This window comes from Lissotriton helveticus, chromosome 6 (genome assembly GCF_964261635.1).
Source record: "Lissotriton helveticus chromosome 6, aLisHel1.1, whole genome shotgun sequence".
NCBI classification, from domain to species: Eukaryota; Metazoa; Chordata; class Amphibia; order Caudata; family Salamandridae; genus Lissotriton; species Lissotriton helveticus.
The window spans coordinates 364779686-364795136 of record NC_136067.1 but is presented as its reverse complement, the minus strand read 5'-3'; the positions used below and the strand labels follow the sequence as shown (position 1 = coordinate 364795136).

The 15451-nt window shown below is 44.8% G+C and overlaps 1 non-coding gene and 1 pseudogene across 1 annotated transcript; both read left to right on the top strand.

Annotated features, from left to right (window-relative positions):
- Positions 1 to 11017: 11017 nt before the first annotated feature.
- Positions 11018 to 11203, top strand: LOC144764450 (U2 spliceosomal RNA). The gene has a single exon (XR_013596552.1). It is a non-coding gene; the product is annotated as a U2 spliceosomal RNA (small nuclear RNA).
- Positions 11204 to 13542: 2339 nt separating this feature from the next.
- LOC144764551 (U2 spliceosomal RNA) lies at positions 13543 to 13690 on the top strand (annotated as a pseudogene).
- Positions 13691 to 15451: the final 1761 nt, after the last annotated feature.

Below are 15451 nucleotides of genomic sequence, written 5' to 3'. Positions count from 1 at the left end.
TTTCATTATATTTGGAGGCAAAACGAACGGGATTTCAACAATTGGATCGCATTTCGTATCAGCATTAATTAATTGACTTGCACATCTTGTGGTATTCGCCTAGCTCACTTTTGAGTGACGGTGATCTATCGTCTTTGCATTTTGTGCTTAGAGATGTCCGTTATGCTGTTTGCCTTCAATTAGTGACTCTACACTTTGTGTGCTGTGGCGTGTTTGTTCGACTGTCGGCATCGGGCAGTAAGTGATTTTATAGGTTGTCATTGTCGGGCAGTACTGGGGATCTCAGACTGTTAAATCAACACGGAGCTACACCTGCATCTTTCAAAGGTTAAAGTTGCACTTACTGGTTGTCTCGCGTGCACCGGATTAACAAAGAACTTTCACATCGAGCATAGCTGGCTGTCTCAGTCGCGCATTTAGAATTACGCACATTGAAGATTCTGACTTGTGACATCATCGCGTGTTCCGACGCACGATGCACATTTACGGCCGGCCATTTTAACTTGTTATTGTGGTTGCTTGGCAACAAGAACAAACGGAGGAATACAGAGACATTACTGCATGAGCTGTTTCTTCACAAAGGAAATACGAATTAAAGCGCTAGCAATTTAATAGAATAAATATTGTGAATGTGTTAACATCGTTATAACAAGGAAGTTTAGGATTATCCAACTGGATATATTTCTATAAGGAATATAAGTATTTCTTTATTTCTAAAAATTTGCTCATTACTTTACTTGTTTTTTAACCAAAATACTTAAACAATTTAGCTTTGTGACACATGTTAATCAACAGTTTTACTAAGATTTTAATAATTTGGTATTAATCTTTATTCATTATTGTTCAAACTTTATTGCAAAATGTCTACCAGTAGTAGCAATAATGTAATTACAGCCTCCTCCATTCCTCGAGTTGCCAGGAAAGCCTATTAAACCTTGGCACAAATTTAGGATATTTGAAAATTATCTAGAGGCTATTGATGCCGGCAAATACTCAGCTGCTAGGAAAAAGGCTTTACTATTTAATCATCTTGGTAATGCGGGGCAAGATGTTTTTGATAATCTTCCTATTGTTCCAGCTCCCAGGGGAGATGAAACATGGGATGTTTTTAAAGAGGCTATTACACGTATAAGTAGACAATATGTTGATGAGCCTTCGGTGATGGTTGAACGGCATGAATTTTTCAAAAGGAAGCAGTCATCTGATGAATCCATTGAGGATTATTTAGCTAGTCTACATGTTTTAGCGCCTAAATGTGTTTTTGCAGATTATCTGGATACAGCTTTAAGGGATCAATTAGTTTTTAATTGTTTTAATAAAAAAATACAAGAAAGAATTCTTACTTTTAAAAATCCCTCTCTCGAAGAGGTTATGGAAATTGCTAGAAGTATAGAACGTTCAGTAGTTTCTTCTAAGATTTTAGCTGGTAATACTAACAATACTTCTTCAGATATGTCTAGAGTTGCCACAGTTAATGTTGATTCACTTAACAATGAAACCAGTGTATGTATGGTTTCTCATAAAAATGTGTATAAAAAGAACACAGAACGAAAAGGTAGTGGGAGTTGCTACAGATGTGGCTCAAAATTTCATATGGGTAACAACCCTAATTGTCCTGCGCAGGGAAAACGATGTAACAATTGCAAAAAGGTTGGACATTTTTTCAATGTTTGCCATGCACCGAAGTCTGAAGTTAGGGTCAGTCAATTAGATGTGGAGAATGATATTTTATCTGAAGCTATCAACAATATTTCTATTTCCGTTGTAGAAATTAATGCAGTTGGGGATAGTGAGAAACGTTGTAAAGGCCCTATTTGTGAGTCGAAAATTGGTAATATAGATATGAATGTTACTCTGGGTCACCAATCACGATTTTGGCTGAAAAAACTTTAAATAAATTTAGGTCCCAGAAGCTATTGAAACCTACCACTATCAACCCTAAAGCTTTTGGGGAATTTGATATTATCATGAAAGGGTACTTTGATGATAGTATTTTATTCAAAGGTAGGAATATTTACACCAAGATTTATGTTGCTGTCAATGGAAGAGACATATTAGGTTGGCAGGACCAAGCTACATTGGGGATTATTTTAAGACCTGGGCATGATGAACCTGTAATCCTAGGTGACATGCCAGTTTTATCTATTCAAGAGACTCCTGAGTTGGATGAATTTTCTAAGAAATTGCATGATACATTTCCCACTGTCTTTTCTAATAAGATTGGTATGATTAAGGATTTTGAGCACACTATCAAATTAAGAGTAATCCTATCCCTGTTAAACAAAAAGTAAGACCTGTATCCTTGTCTGCACAGGAAGATCTAAAAAAATTACTCAAGAATATGTGTGCACAAGGTATTATTGAACAGGTGGAATCCTCTGAGTGGGTTTCTGCGGCTGTCGTCGCACGGAATAGTTCAGGCGATATACGCTTATGTGCTGATTTGAGGGTCCTGAATAGAAATATCCTTGTTGATTGCCATCCTCTTCCTAGGATATATGAAATGTTAGCTAGAGTGGGGGGTAGTAAATATATTTCAACAATTGATTTGCGTTCTGCGTATCATCAGATACCTCTTCATAGAGACTCTCAACACTTAACCACGTTTGTCACACCGTTTGGTGTGTACAAGTATAAGCGCATGCCATTTGGTCTGGCGTCAGCCGCAAGCGTTTTTCAACGTATTATGGACAAAGTCTTTGGTGATCGTGTTGGAATACAAGCATTTCAGGACGATATCTTGATCCATAGTGTAAAATTGGATCAACATATTGCTTTGTTGGATGAAGTGTTGGAAAAGCTTGGATCTAATGGCATGAATGTTAATATTGGTAAATGTAAATTTTTAACGCAGGAGGTTAACTATTTAGGGCACAACATTTCTCCAGAGGGTATAAAACCTAAGGTTTCATTACTTAAAGAGATTAATGATGCTAGTGTTCCCACAGATAAAGACTCTCTGCGCGCCTTTTTAGGTTTAAGCGAATCTTATGCTCGCTTTTTCAAGGCTATGCAGTTATTGTGCAACCGTTGAGGAATCTTCTAAAAAAAATGTGAAATACATCTGGACAGAAAAGTGTCAAAAAGTGTTTGAATCTGTAAAAAAACGTATTGTGACGGCTCCAGCAATCAAGCCATTTACACACGGTGTAAATTGTATTATTACAGTCGATGCCAGTGCTCGAGGGTTAAGAGCTGTTCTTAGTCAGTTTGTTAATGGCAAGGAATGTACTATTGCATTTGCCTCTCGCACGTTGAATTCTAGTGAGAAGAACTATAGCACAATAGAACGAGAAGCGTTGGCATGTGCTTGGCTTCTGAGAAATTCAGAATGTATATATGGGGGACTAGGTATGAATTACATACAGATCATAAACCTTTAATATTCATGTTAGGGGACTCAGATTGATTCGTATTTTGTCAAAATTACAGGAATTTAATTTTGAAATTAAGTATATTCCTGGAGGGAGGAACGTAAGAGCTGATTGCCTGTCCAGGTTGCCATCTGATTCTGATGATTTGAGTGAGTGCTCTGGTAAAAATTGTAATGATGTGGAGTATGTTTTTACTGTTAATGACATTAATGAACAGTTCAAGATTTCTGAGTCAGAATGGTTGAATAGTTCCATAAAAGATGATTGTTTAACTCAGGTGAAGAAATTTCTGGTTAAGGGTTGGCCACAAGATAGAAATATGTCCATGGAATTGAGAAATTTTGCTCAAGTTGCATCTGAATTATCAGTAGTGAAGATATTGTAATGAGACAGGATTTATTTGTTCCTCCTGCGAGTTTAAGATCTAATATTGTTGCCTTAGCCCATGAGGGCCATTTAGGGATTTCTGCCACTGTTAAGAAGATAAGACAGATGTACTGGTGGCCAGGTATTGATGGTCAGGTAAAGAGACATGTGGACACTTGTTCAGAATGTTTATGCTCAGACAAGCATTGGAAAACTTCGAATAGTCCACTAATACCAGTCAATTGGCCTGGTAATGCTTGGGAAAAGATTGGGTTAGTTTTCACTGGTCCCTTAAATATATTTGGGAGTGATAGGAGATTTTTGATTGTAGCCAAAGATTACTATTCGAAATGGCTTTACTTTTCATTTGTTAGTAATGCTGATTCAGCTTCAGCTGTCGCTTTCTTAAAGTTTTTGTTTCTAATGGAAGGCAGGGTCAAAGAAGTGGTCACGGATAACAGATCTCATTTTGTTTCTGAAATGTTTGAGGATTTTCTTATTAAACAAGATGTTAAACATATAAGAGTACCTTTGTATAGTCCAGCCTCCAATGGTTTAGTGGAGAGAGCGAATAGGTTGATAAAAGAGGGAATTCAGACGGCAGTGGCAAATAATTTGAATGTATTTGAATTTTTGCAATTCAAGATCTGGTATTACAATATAACGCCCCAGAGTACTACTGATGTTGCTCCTTTTATTCTTTTAAGGGGTAGGAAACCTATTTCATCTATCACTCCATCTTGGTTGTTGGGAAACGTTGGACAATGTCTTAATATTGATTTGAGGAAGGTTAGGGTACATGTTGAGGAAAAACAAAACAGTTATAAGACAAATTATGACAAGAAAATGCATGTTAAAGAGGGTGTTCTCAAGGTTGTGGATTGGGGATTGGGTGTTGGTTAAAAAACCCAATAAAGTGTGTAAAGGACAGTCTAAATTTTCTGAACCAGTACATGTTTTGAAGATTAACAAAACTGCTGTTTTGTTACAAAATAAAGGGTGGTGGAATAGTAATGCATTAGTCTAGGTTTCTTCCGAACAAGCTAATATTATTTTACAGAAAGTTAACTCAACTACACCTTGTCATAGACAGGATTGGTTTGATCTTGATAAATTGTCTGAATCAAATCAAACTGGGAATCTGGAAAGTCCGGCTTTGAGAGATGTTGGATGTGTTTTTGATAGAGGGGATTCACATTCTAGGAGTGGGTCAGTAGGTTCCGAATTTTTACCTGCTCGCTCCAGTGATATTGCTGGTGGAAGTGGCGAAAGTGTTACAAGATGTAGTACACGTTTAAGATCTGCTCCTATTTATTCCAGAGAGTATGTGTATTATTAATTTTTGTTTTAATTAATTTTTTTATTTATTCATTTTTGTTTATATATTTTTTTAGTTTTCTCTCTCTTTGTGAATCTCGCTAAAAAAAAAAGAGGGAGGTGTGTAATATGTAGGTAAGATGTTCTTTTGCTTTAAGGAATGTTATGAATGTAGAATTCCTTACTTGTTATTGAGTGTTCTTATTCTGTTAAGCTATGTGTATCATTCAAGAAGTAGACTTCATCAAGGTTGTACTGGTCGTGGGTCCTAACAAGAATAAATCTTGAATTCAACTTGGATGTCTCATATTTGGATTTCTTTGGTATAACCTGCATACTACACACTCGTGATATTTTAACCCCTTAGGAACTTTCTGCTTTTTCAGTGACTTTGGTGATAGATTGCATTGTGAGCAGTGGCAGTACCCAGCTCGTCTATAAGTTTCTTTGTGGTTGCAATTGTGTTTTTTTCTTGCCATTAAGTTTCTACACTTGCTCCTTTCCCTCAACACGGAGCTTGGCACTTTTCTTTTTTCTCCTTGTTGGGGGCTCCTCCCCCGGGCTGTGCAGGCATCAGCATGGCTTATTCCCGCATGGGTAATGCACGGGGTTTTGATTTCATACCGAACACTGTACGTGTAGAGGTTAGTGAGGCTTACAAAAAGGAAAAAAATTGCTTTTTTTGGTTGACTCTATTATCAATAAAGAATGTAAAATTGTTGAACGTGCTATAGAATGTATACAGGATTTCTCAAACTGGGGCATTTTTGATGTGACCTTTTCAAGTGAAACTATCTGTAAAGATTTTTTGCAATGTGTGGCGCATCGTCAGGAAACCAAGCCCTTTCGGGGTCTCACTGTCACCTCTATGTCTGCCCCTAAGGAGGTGACCCTGGTGGTACATATGTACAATCCTTATGCAGACCACAGGGTCATTGAGGTGTATTTAAATCGTTACTGTGCTACTATTAGGGGTGGCCAAAAAGTTCACAATATTTGTGGGATATGGAATGGGAAACGTAAATATCTTGTCACCTTCAAAGAGGATCCTGTGGGTATTGGGGGTCTAGCGCATCCGCTGCAGACCTTCACATTAGGGGCAAATAAGGGGCTTCTGGTCTATTCCGGACAGCCCCAGTTTTGCAGGCTCTGTCAGCAATTTGGCCACGCAAAAGAGCAATGTTCTGGTATGGCGTGTAGGAATTGTGGAGGCCTTGATCACAGGGCCCAGAACTGTGTGGTACTCAAAAAATGTAACCTCTGTGGGGGTGTAGATCATTTGTTCAAAACCTGTCCTAAGAGTAAATTTTCTTATGCTTCTGCTGCTAGCGCGCAGGGTCCTCCACCTCCTGCCCCAGCCCCGCCTGATGCAGCGTCCGTTTCTGTTCCAGTTCCAGAGATTACTGACTCCGCCATCTTAGGGGTAATAGACGGTATAGAAATTAAGAGATGTGGTTCCACTCAGGAGGTTGAGGGGGAAGAGGAGGAGGAGGAGGAGACTGATGCCGCCTATGGTATTGATCCTTCCGCAACAGAGCTGGACATCCAGTCTCTGCAGGACGAGGATGCGGAGAAAGAACGTGCTGAAACCTTGTGCCTTAAGCAAAAAGCCTTGGATAGAAAGGCACTGCGTGCAGGTTTGTCCCAGTCAGAGCCTGTGGTGGTTGTTGTTCAAAGTGATGTTGCTCAGGCACCTTCCACGTCTACAGCTTCCCTTACGGAGGTTCCTGAAACTATTCCTTCTCTTGTTCCTCCCACAGTACGCCCGCCTCCTAAACCGCAGCGTATGGTGAAATTGGTGAAAAAGACTGTTGCATTCCTTGGGTTGAATGTGACCCCACCGGTTGTGGCCAAGGAACAGACGTCACCCATGGAACATAGTGGATGGAGCACAAATAGGCGGAAATCCCGTGCTTCACAGCAAGTGAAAGACTCCATTCCTTCCATACGCTCCAAGCAAAAGCGTGTTTCCTCTCTGGATCATTTTTCAGGGGGGAGGCGGTATGACCCCTTACTTTGCCTCTCTGACTCAGAGGAGGCTTTTCAGGAGGTTGCCCAGGTGCTGGACATCACTGATAGTCTGGCACTGGACCTAGAAGGTACACCAGATTTGGAGGCTTTGTTCTCGGCATCCACTCTCCAGGGTACTGAGGACCAGCCTTTGTGTGAAGGGGATGTTTCAGGGGTGGCATCTTGAACTGTATGTCATTATGGCACTTGTCTTACTTTTATGTATCATGGCTCTTTCCCTTGCCTCCTGCAATGTGCGGGGTATGGGGACCGACTTAAGTAGACGTATGGTTTTGGATTATTTTGGTCAATCCACTTATGATGTCATTTGTTTGCAAGAATGTTATATCCCTCATCAGCTAAAATATTTTTCTTTTCAGCGCTACTGGCCTTACGGACCCTCGGCTTGGTCTGGAGGGCAAACAAAAACGATGGCATTGTAGTCCTTTTTAGGAATAAGCATTGGCAAATCACGGACGAAAAGGTCCTCTGGCCTGGGCGTGCTATGCTGTTATCAGTTCTAATGGATGGCCTTCCTTTCAGGTTATGTTTTAATTACGCTCCAGCTACTAAGCTTGAGAGGGAGCAATTATTCCATGTATTAAAACCCTTTCTTCCAGGTGCTACACAGACGCTCCTTGTGGGCGATTTCAACTGCATTTTACATATGAAGGATAGGCAGGGTGCACAGGTCGCCTATACTTTAGATGTCACCTCAAAACTTTTGTTGTCCCTTCTTCACGATTTAGATTTTTATGACACCTACCGGAAGTATCATCCGCCCGGGGTAGGTTTCACTTGGGAGGTGGCTCTTGGGAACGCCTGCTCCCGCCTGGATTTTGTGTTTGCCTCCAAGTCCTTGCACGCAACTAGCTGTGGTCTTACTGGGGTGCCTTTCTCAGATCATAAAGTGTTGGCTATAGGTATCACCATTCCGGGTACACCTCAACGAGGTTCTGGTTGTTGGAAACTGAACAATGACCTTTTATTGGATGATAAAATTTGTAAATCATATGCTCAATGTTACGGTGCATGGGCCGTTCAAAACAATAGGTTTCCAAATATTTACAAATGGTGGTGTTGGGTTAAACATAAAAGTAGGCTTTTCTTTTAGGAACAAGGACGGCTCAAGCGTAGGGCTGCCTGGGCTGCTTTCCAAAAATTTCATCGCCGCCTTATTCTTCAACATCAGTTGGGGGAAGCAGGCAAGGATGTCAAAAATGAGGTCAGGTTGCTCACACTTGCGATGAATAATTGGTTGATACGTAGAAACAGAGACACGATCTTTCATTCTCGGGTCAAATATTACCAAGAAAATGAGAAATGTACATCTTTTTTCTTTAAAAAGGCTAAATCTGCTCAAAAACTCCTGACGCATTGGCGTGAGGAAAATGGGACTGTTGTACAAGGTGTCGACCGATGCCAGCGAATCGCATTTGATTTTTATTCCAATTTCTATGCTTTGCCACAACACTTGTCTACCGATGCAGACCTTGAAGAATATTGTTCAGGCCTGGAGGGTGGTCTCGATGAGGCCCAAGTCGCTCACTTGGACCAACCATTTGATGGTGAGGATTTTCTAGTTGCACTTCAGTCCGCCCCTAGGAGGTCTGGCCCAGGGCTCGATGGGCTCACTTGGGAGTTCTATAGAAAGTTTTGGGGTCTGATATGTATTGATTATATGGCTATGATAAATGCTGGGTTTGCCAATTACCTTTTTTCCACAGATTTCTCTGTTGGGGTAATTTCTCTGATAATCAAGAAAGGGGATGAAACATCGCTGGGCAATTGGAGACCCACTACCCTCCTAAATGTAGATGATAAATTGATGGCAAAAGGGTTGGCACGTCGCTTGAGAACTGTCATGCCTACATGTGTACGCCCGGATCAAGCTTGTGCTATTCGCGGGCGTACAATTGTGGATAGTCTAGTTACCTTGCGGGATACCCTCTGGTATCATCAAGAACGCACTCTCCCTTTGGGTGTTCTCAGCCTCGATTTCCACAAGGCCTTTGATACAGTGTCCCATGATTTTCTTTTTTTAGTTTTGAAACGCATGAAAGTTCCACCTGCGTTTCTTCAAAAGATACAGGCTCTTTACAATGGTGCTTCCAGCAAAGTTAACATTAACAGGTTTTTTTCTGCTCCTTTTCCTATTCTTTCCGGGGTCCGTCAGGGGTGTCCTATGTCACCCATCCTTTTCGTTTGTGCATTAGAGCCTTTTCTGTGTAAACTGCCGCAAGACAAAGTTATTAAAGGGGTTTTTGTTCCTGGGGGTTCGGGGATTCAGCACAAAATTGTGGCATACATGGATGACGTCACTGTGTTGTGTACCAATGCTGCCTCTGTCCGCAGGACACTGTTACAGGCCTCTCTTTTTCAGTCACATTCTGATTTGAGTCTTAACATGGGTAAAAGTGTTTGTTTTACTACAGGGCCCTGGGATCGACTGGCGAATTTACCAGTCCTCGTTACTTCGGAACTTGTTAAAATCCTGGGAGTCTACTTTGGGGTTCGCGGATTTGAGGAGAGAAATTGGGCTGAACTTCAGGCGAAATTATTAAAAAAGCTTTCCCTATGGTCCTTGCGCAAGCTGACGCTTGAAGGCAAAGTTTTGGTTATTAAAGCTGTTTTATTTTTGTTATTGTTGTACCTTGCTATGGTGTTTCCTCCCAAGTACCGCACTTTCCAGAAAATTCAGAAAATGTTTTTTACCTTTTTATGGAACTCTCGCATGGAGAAACTTAGCAGAGATAAAGTTTGTCGACAGTGGAGTAATGGGGGTAAAAGTTTACCTGACCTTAAAACCTTTTTGTTGTCCAAATTATTATGTTATGTTGTATCACGCACTGCTGATGATCTGAAATCTGTTCCTGCCTTATTTACCAAGTATTTTCTAGGAGCACGGATACGGCGTTTTGGACTTTTTTCCCCTTCCAATTGTTTTCCCTTGGCCCACGAGGCTCCACCATTTTATAAAGACCTTTGTTCCTTTTTGCAGACCTTGGACACAGAAACTTTTGATAGGGACATCTGTATTCACCCCACCAGGCTAAAGAACTAACTTCGGAAAACTGAGCAACCGATCCTGTTGGGTGTTGTAACTGAGGCTCAGTTGGTGTGAGTCTGGAAAATGGTGGGTCACAGGGACATTACCCACAGTCAGCGTGACCTGGCTTGGATGGCCGCACATGGATGCCTTTCTGTAAATGTTTTTGAACATCGGAGAGGTTTGGCCCCCACAGCATGTTGTCTGCGCCCCAGATGCAGCCATGACGAAACCATTTTCCATCTCCTGTGGGGTTGTCTTTAAGCGAAGAAATTTTGGGTTTTGTTGCGGCCTTTTCTTTCAAACATTGCTGGCATTGCTGCCTTGATTTTCAACGCCCTTTTGTATGGACAGGACATTTCTGCACGGCGCCCTCCCACTGCCTGGAGACTGTTGAACTGTGCCAAAGAGGCTTTATGGGATGCCAGGAACCTGTTTCTTTTTCTCCATGAGGACATGGACTCCAAAATATGCAGAAATCTTTTTTGGATAAAGTTATGACCTATGTTTCTGTTGATCGTGCCACCTTAGGGATTGACGACGCCAACACCTTGTGGCAAATTAAGAACTGGGAGGGTTGGGTCACCTAGAAAACTGGACAGTTATGATTAAAACTTGTTTATACGCTTGTTTTTGTTTGTCTGCTTTGCCACTGGGCTTCAACAGGATTGGCATTTATAAACGCACCAAATTTATCTGCCTGTAGTGTACAAAGTTTTCATCATCATATCTGTATGTATTTCCTATAGAACACTTAATGTAACCTTGGTCTTTTAAAAGTTATATATTTCTGTATCTGTGCCTTCATCCAGATTTACTCATCATATCTGTATATATCTCCTATGGACCACTTGATGTAACTTTGGTCTTTTAAATTGTATATTTCTGTATCTGTGCCTTTATCAAATTCAATAAAGGTTTTTGAAACAAAAATAAACTGTTCTTATCAGTTTAATATCTGATACGTCCTCTATCTGGGGACCATATATTACATTGATTTATGGAACAGGGAGATGGAATAGGAGCTTGCTCTGTCCACTCCACGCATCAACCTGGTATTGCAGTACCTCCGGGGCGTGCGTTATTTGGTTTTTTTCGCGTTTAAAAAGTAAATAAAATTTCTTTCTTTTTTCTCCTCTTCTCCATCCAGACGCTGCACTTTAAAAAGAGACAAACGTCGGAAAAATACTGTTTTTCCAGCAGCAGAGTCTCATTGATTTTGGATCCATTTCACTGGGGAACGAATGGAAGAAGGTTCCCAGCAAGTCAGTAGGATGGATGGATGGAGGGATGGAGAGATGGAGGGAGGGAGGGAGGGAGAGAAGTGGACACTGCCCTTGGCTTCTCTGAGCAAGAAGAAAAATACAGAGTCCTTTTCCTTCTCTGCCCGCCCCGCCCGTCCCTGAACGGCCACGAACGGCCAAGCCTTATCTATAGGCCTTAGGCTGCAGGGGAGCAGTGTCCCCGGCAAGCGAGGGCGAAGGGCCGGCCATTTCCAGTCAGGGAGCTGTCCAGGGCATCCTGGGCTGATTCCCAGCATCCCCTGGCTGCCAGGCTTTCCGGCCAGCCGGCTGGAAGCAGTGCGCAGGAAGGGGCGGGGCATGCAAATACTAGAAAGAGGACAACGTGGGTTTGCTAAGTGACGCCTAATGAATCGACAGCCCAGGAGGACTCTGGGAGCCGGGAGAAGGCCTGAGGCCGGGGCCTCCTTTCCACCCAGACATGCTGAGCTCTTGCTGGGAGTCAGAAAAAGAGGCGGAAAGGCGGCCAGCGATGGTGCGAGGGAAGACCCAGGTCCGGGTGAGCCAGGTAGATTGCTTTGGTCCCTCGAGCCGCTGTGGGCTGACGAGCTCGTGGAGAGGCACCTGCGCGCCTGGAGAGATACTACGTTCCAAGGATACGGCAGCCTGCTCAGCAACCCCGATTAATTTTGCCTAATCTCTGCTGATGACGAATAATAATTCAGAAACACGTGTCCAGAGATGGCCAGCACTAATCTGCACCCACCTGGTGAAACACTCAAGACTTTCCAAGTGTACTCGCTTGTCGATCTGAACTGCATCTACCATGATGCTCAGGGGCGACTCTGCTGGGAGGTGAAGCAGTGTGCTCCCGCACCGACTCTTTACTTAAAGGCTCCCTCGAGCCGCTGTGGGCTGACGAGCTCGTGGAGAGGCACCTGCGCGCCTGGAGAGATACTACGTTCCAAGGATACGGCAGCCTGCTCAGCAACCCCGATTAATTTTGACTAATCTCTGCTGATGACGAATAATAATTCAGAAACACGTGTCCAGAGATGGCCAGCACTAATCTGCACCCACCTGGTGAAACACTCAAGACTTTCCAAGTGTACTCGCTTGTCGATCTGAACTGCATCTACCATGATGCTCAGGGGCGACTCTGCTGGGAGGTGAAGCAGTGTGCTCCCGCACCGACTCTTTACTTAAAGGCTCCCTCGAGCCGCTGTGGGCTGACAAGCTCGTGGAGAGGCACCTGCGCGCCTGGAGAGATACTACGTTCCAAGGATACGGCAGCCTGCTCAGCAACCCCGATTAATTTTGCCTAATCTCTGCTGATGACGAATAATAATTCAGAAACACGTGTCCAGAGATGGCCAGCACTAATCTGCACCCACCTGGTGAAACACTCAAGACTTTCCAAGTGTACTCGCTTGTCGATCTGAACTGCATCTACCATGATGCTCAGGGGCGACTCTGCTGGGAGGTGAAGCAGTGTGCTCCCGCACCGACTCTTTAGATTGCTTTGGAGGCGTTGATTCTGAATCGGCCCTGGTTATCGCTTCTCGGCCTTTTGGCTAAGATCAAGTGTAGTTTCACTTGCCTTCCCTAGGGGAGGGCGGTCAGTTGGGATGTCTTCATTGAACTTTGTGTGTCAATGATATTCCCAATACGTGAAACGAGATTCGGTATCGGAACGCAATGGGAAGGTACCGGAATGAAATATGACAGAAATGTCATAACGCATATGACAGCAATGTCATAACGTTTTTAGTAGCCTGGCATGCTGGACTGTTGGGCAGTACCCCTAAGGGGGCTGACTGGCAGGCCGGCTGAATGGCGATTTTTTTCGTAGGTCAGCAGGCGAGACTGGGCTGCTGTGCCGACCGGCTTTGGCTGACAACCGGGCTGATGACCTTGGATGGAACGACAGGGCCGAACGGCATGGCTGGAAGGCTAAGTCGCCACCCTGTCCAGGCGAACCCTCCTAGGTCCGACCGGCACAAGGCCAACCAGCCGGGAGAAGGCCTGAGGCCGGGGCCTCCCTTCCACCGGCACATGCCGAGCTCTTGCTGGGAGTCAGAAAAAGAGGCTAAAGGGCGGCAGGCGACGGTGCAAGGGAAGACCCCGGTCCGGGTCAGCCAGGTGGATTTCTTCGGGTGGCGTTCATTCTGGCACCATTCTGGTTATCGCTTCTCGGCCTTTTGGCTAAGATCAAGTGTAGTCGGCCTTTTGGCTAAGATCAAGTGTAGTTCCACTTGCCTCCCCTAGAGGAGGGCGGGCACTTGGGATGTCTTCATTGAACTTCGTGTGTCAATGATATTCCCAATACGTGAAACGAGAATCGGTATTGGAATGAAATATGACAGAAATGTCATAACGTTTTTAGGAACCTGGCATGCTGGACTGTTGGACAGTACCCCTAAGGGGGCTGACTGGCAGGCCGGCTGGCGACTTTTTTTCGTAGGTCAGCAACCGGCTTTGGCTGACAACCGGGCTGATGACCTTGGATGGAACGACAGGTCCGACCGGCACAAGGCCAACCAGCTAATGGCTGTCTGCGGATTAGTTCCCCGCTTTCAGCTGGGCTGGTTGGCTGCTGGATGGAGGTAGTAGCAGGACAGACCGGGGATGGCTGAAAAGATAAGCCATGCCTAGTACCCCCTGGGCAAGTAGGCCAGGCGAGACGGCTCGGTTGAAGGGCGAGGCCGGCAGGTGTGGCAGACTGGCCAGACCTGCTGACTTAGGGTGTGACGGGTAGGACGAAAAAAAAAGAAAAATCTGTTTACAGGAGGGACACCAGCGTGCTGGTGCCTGTTTGTTCACTAGGAACTCAAAGTAGAACCCCCAAGGGACTGCGGCCAGCTCCTAGAGCACAGGTAACGTTGCACGCTTTTTACTCTCTCTCTCCTGGCGTTTGGGTGGACTAATGCTGGAGGCTTAAAACACCTCCTAACATCCTTCACAGGCCTGAACAGCACCCAGATCTCTGGTAAGAGGATTTATGCTTCGGTGGACCCACCTATAACCCTGCCTTAGTTCTAGGGAGCGACTGGTCAGAGTTTCTTGCACTGCAGACCTCTGAGGTTTGCTGGGAGACACCCCAGGCACTCAGGCGGACGGTCCAAAGGTGAACCAGGTAATCCGGCGGTAATCCATAATTTACCAGGTGATCCCCCCAACCAACCAAATGGAAGAGATGGACACTGAACCCTCAGTGGCCACCACAGAAGGCATCCCCCAGCTGGACGCCCAGAAACCAAACCCCCTACCCCCTGGGGACAGCGGCAAGGCGGCGAGTAAGGAGGCACCCGTTAAAGTGGGCACCAGCGCAGGGAAGGCTGGCTCCCCCAAGCCCCCGGCACCCCAGGCCTCAGGGCCAAAGGCACCAGGAGGGCAGACAGGTGTCCCTGGAAACCCCAAGGCAGCCAAACCAGGGAGTGGAGGGAAGGGTGAGGCAGGGACCAGGCAGGGGACAGCCCCCGAACCCTTCAATGGGTATAGCATCACCCACCGGCACACCCAGCTCATGCGGTGGGAGATAAAGGACAAAACTGGACCCCGAATGGAGCGAGCCTCATTCGTGAACAAAATCCTCAAACCAGCAGGGGTCCAAGGGGACGAGGTACTGAGTTGCCAGGCATCCGCATCGGGCATGATCTTCCTACTCAGCTTTTTCACTCAAGCACTCTTTAAGAAGTACTGGGACTTCTTTCAGGGGAAGAAGGAGGAGACACCCTACAGCAACTTCAGCGTAACGGCAGGAATGGAGCCAGCAACCACGGAGAAGAGGATAACGGTTGAGATGACCAACCCCCACATCCCAGACAAGGACATCGCGTCGCTCCTACAAAGGTACGGCACCATCCGGACAGGACCCACCAAGGTCAGGGACTCCAACGGAATTTGGAACACGACCTGGCAGGCAGAGATTGACCTCCACAAGGACCCATCAGGGAGAGATGGCATGAAACACCCACCGGCCAGCTTCTACCTAGGATCAGACATGGGGAGGATCAAGTACCCAGGACAACCCTTCACCTGCAGGAAGTGCGAAGGCACGGGCCACGCGGGCAAGGATTGCCCTGTGAAATTCT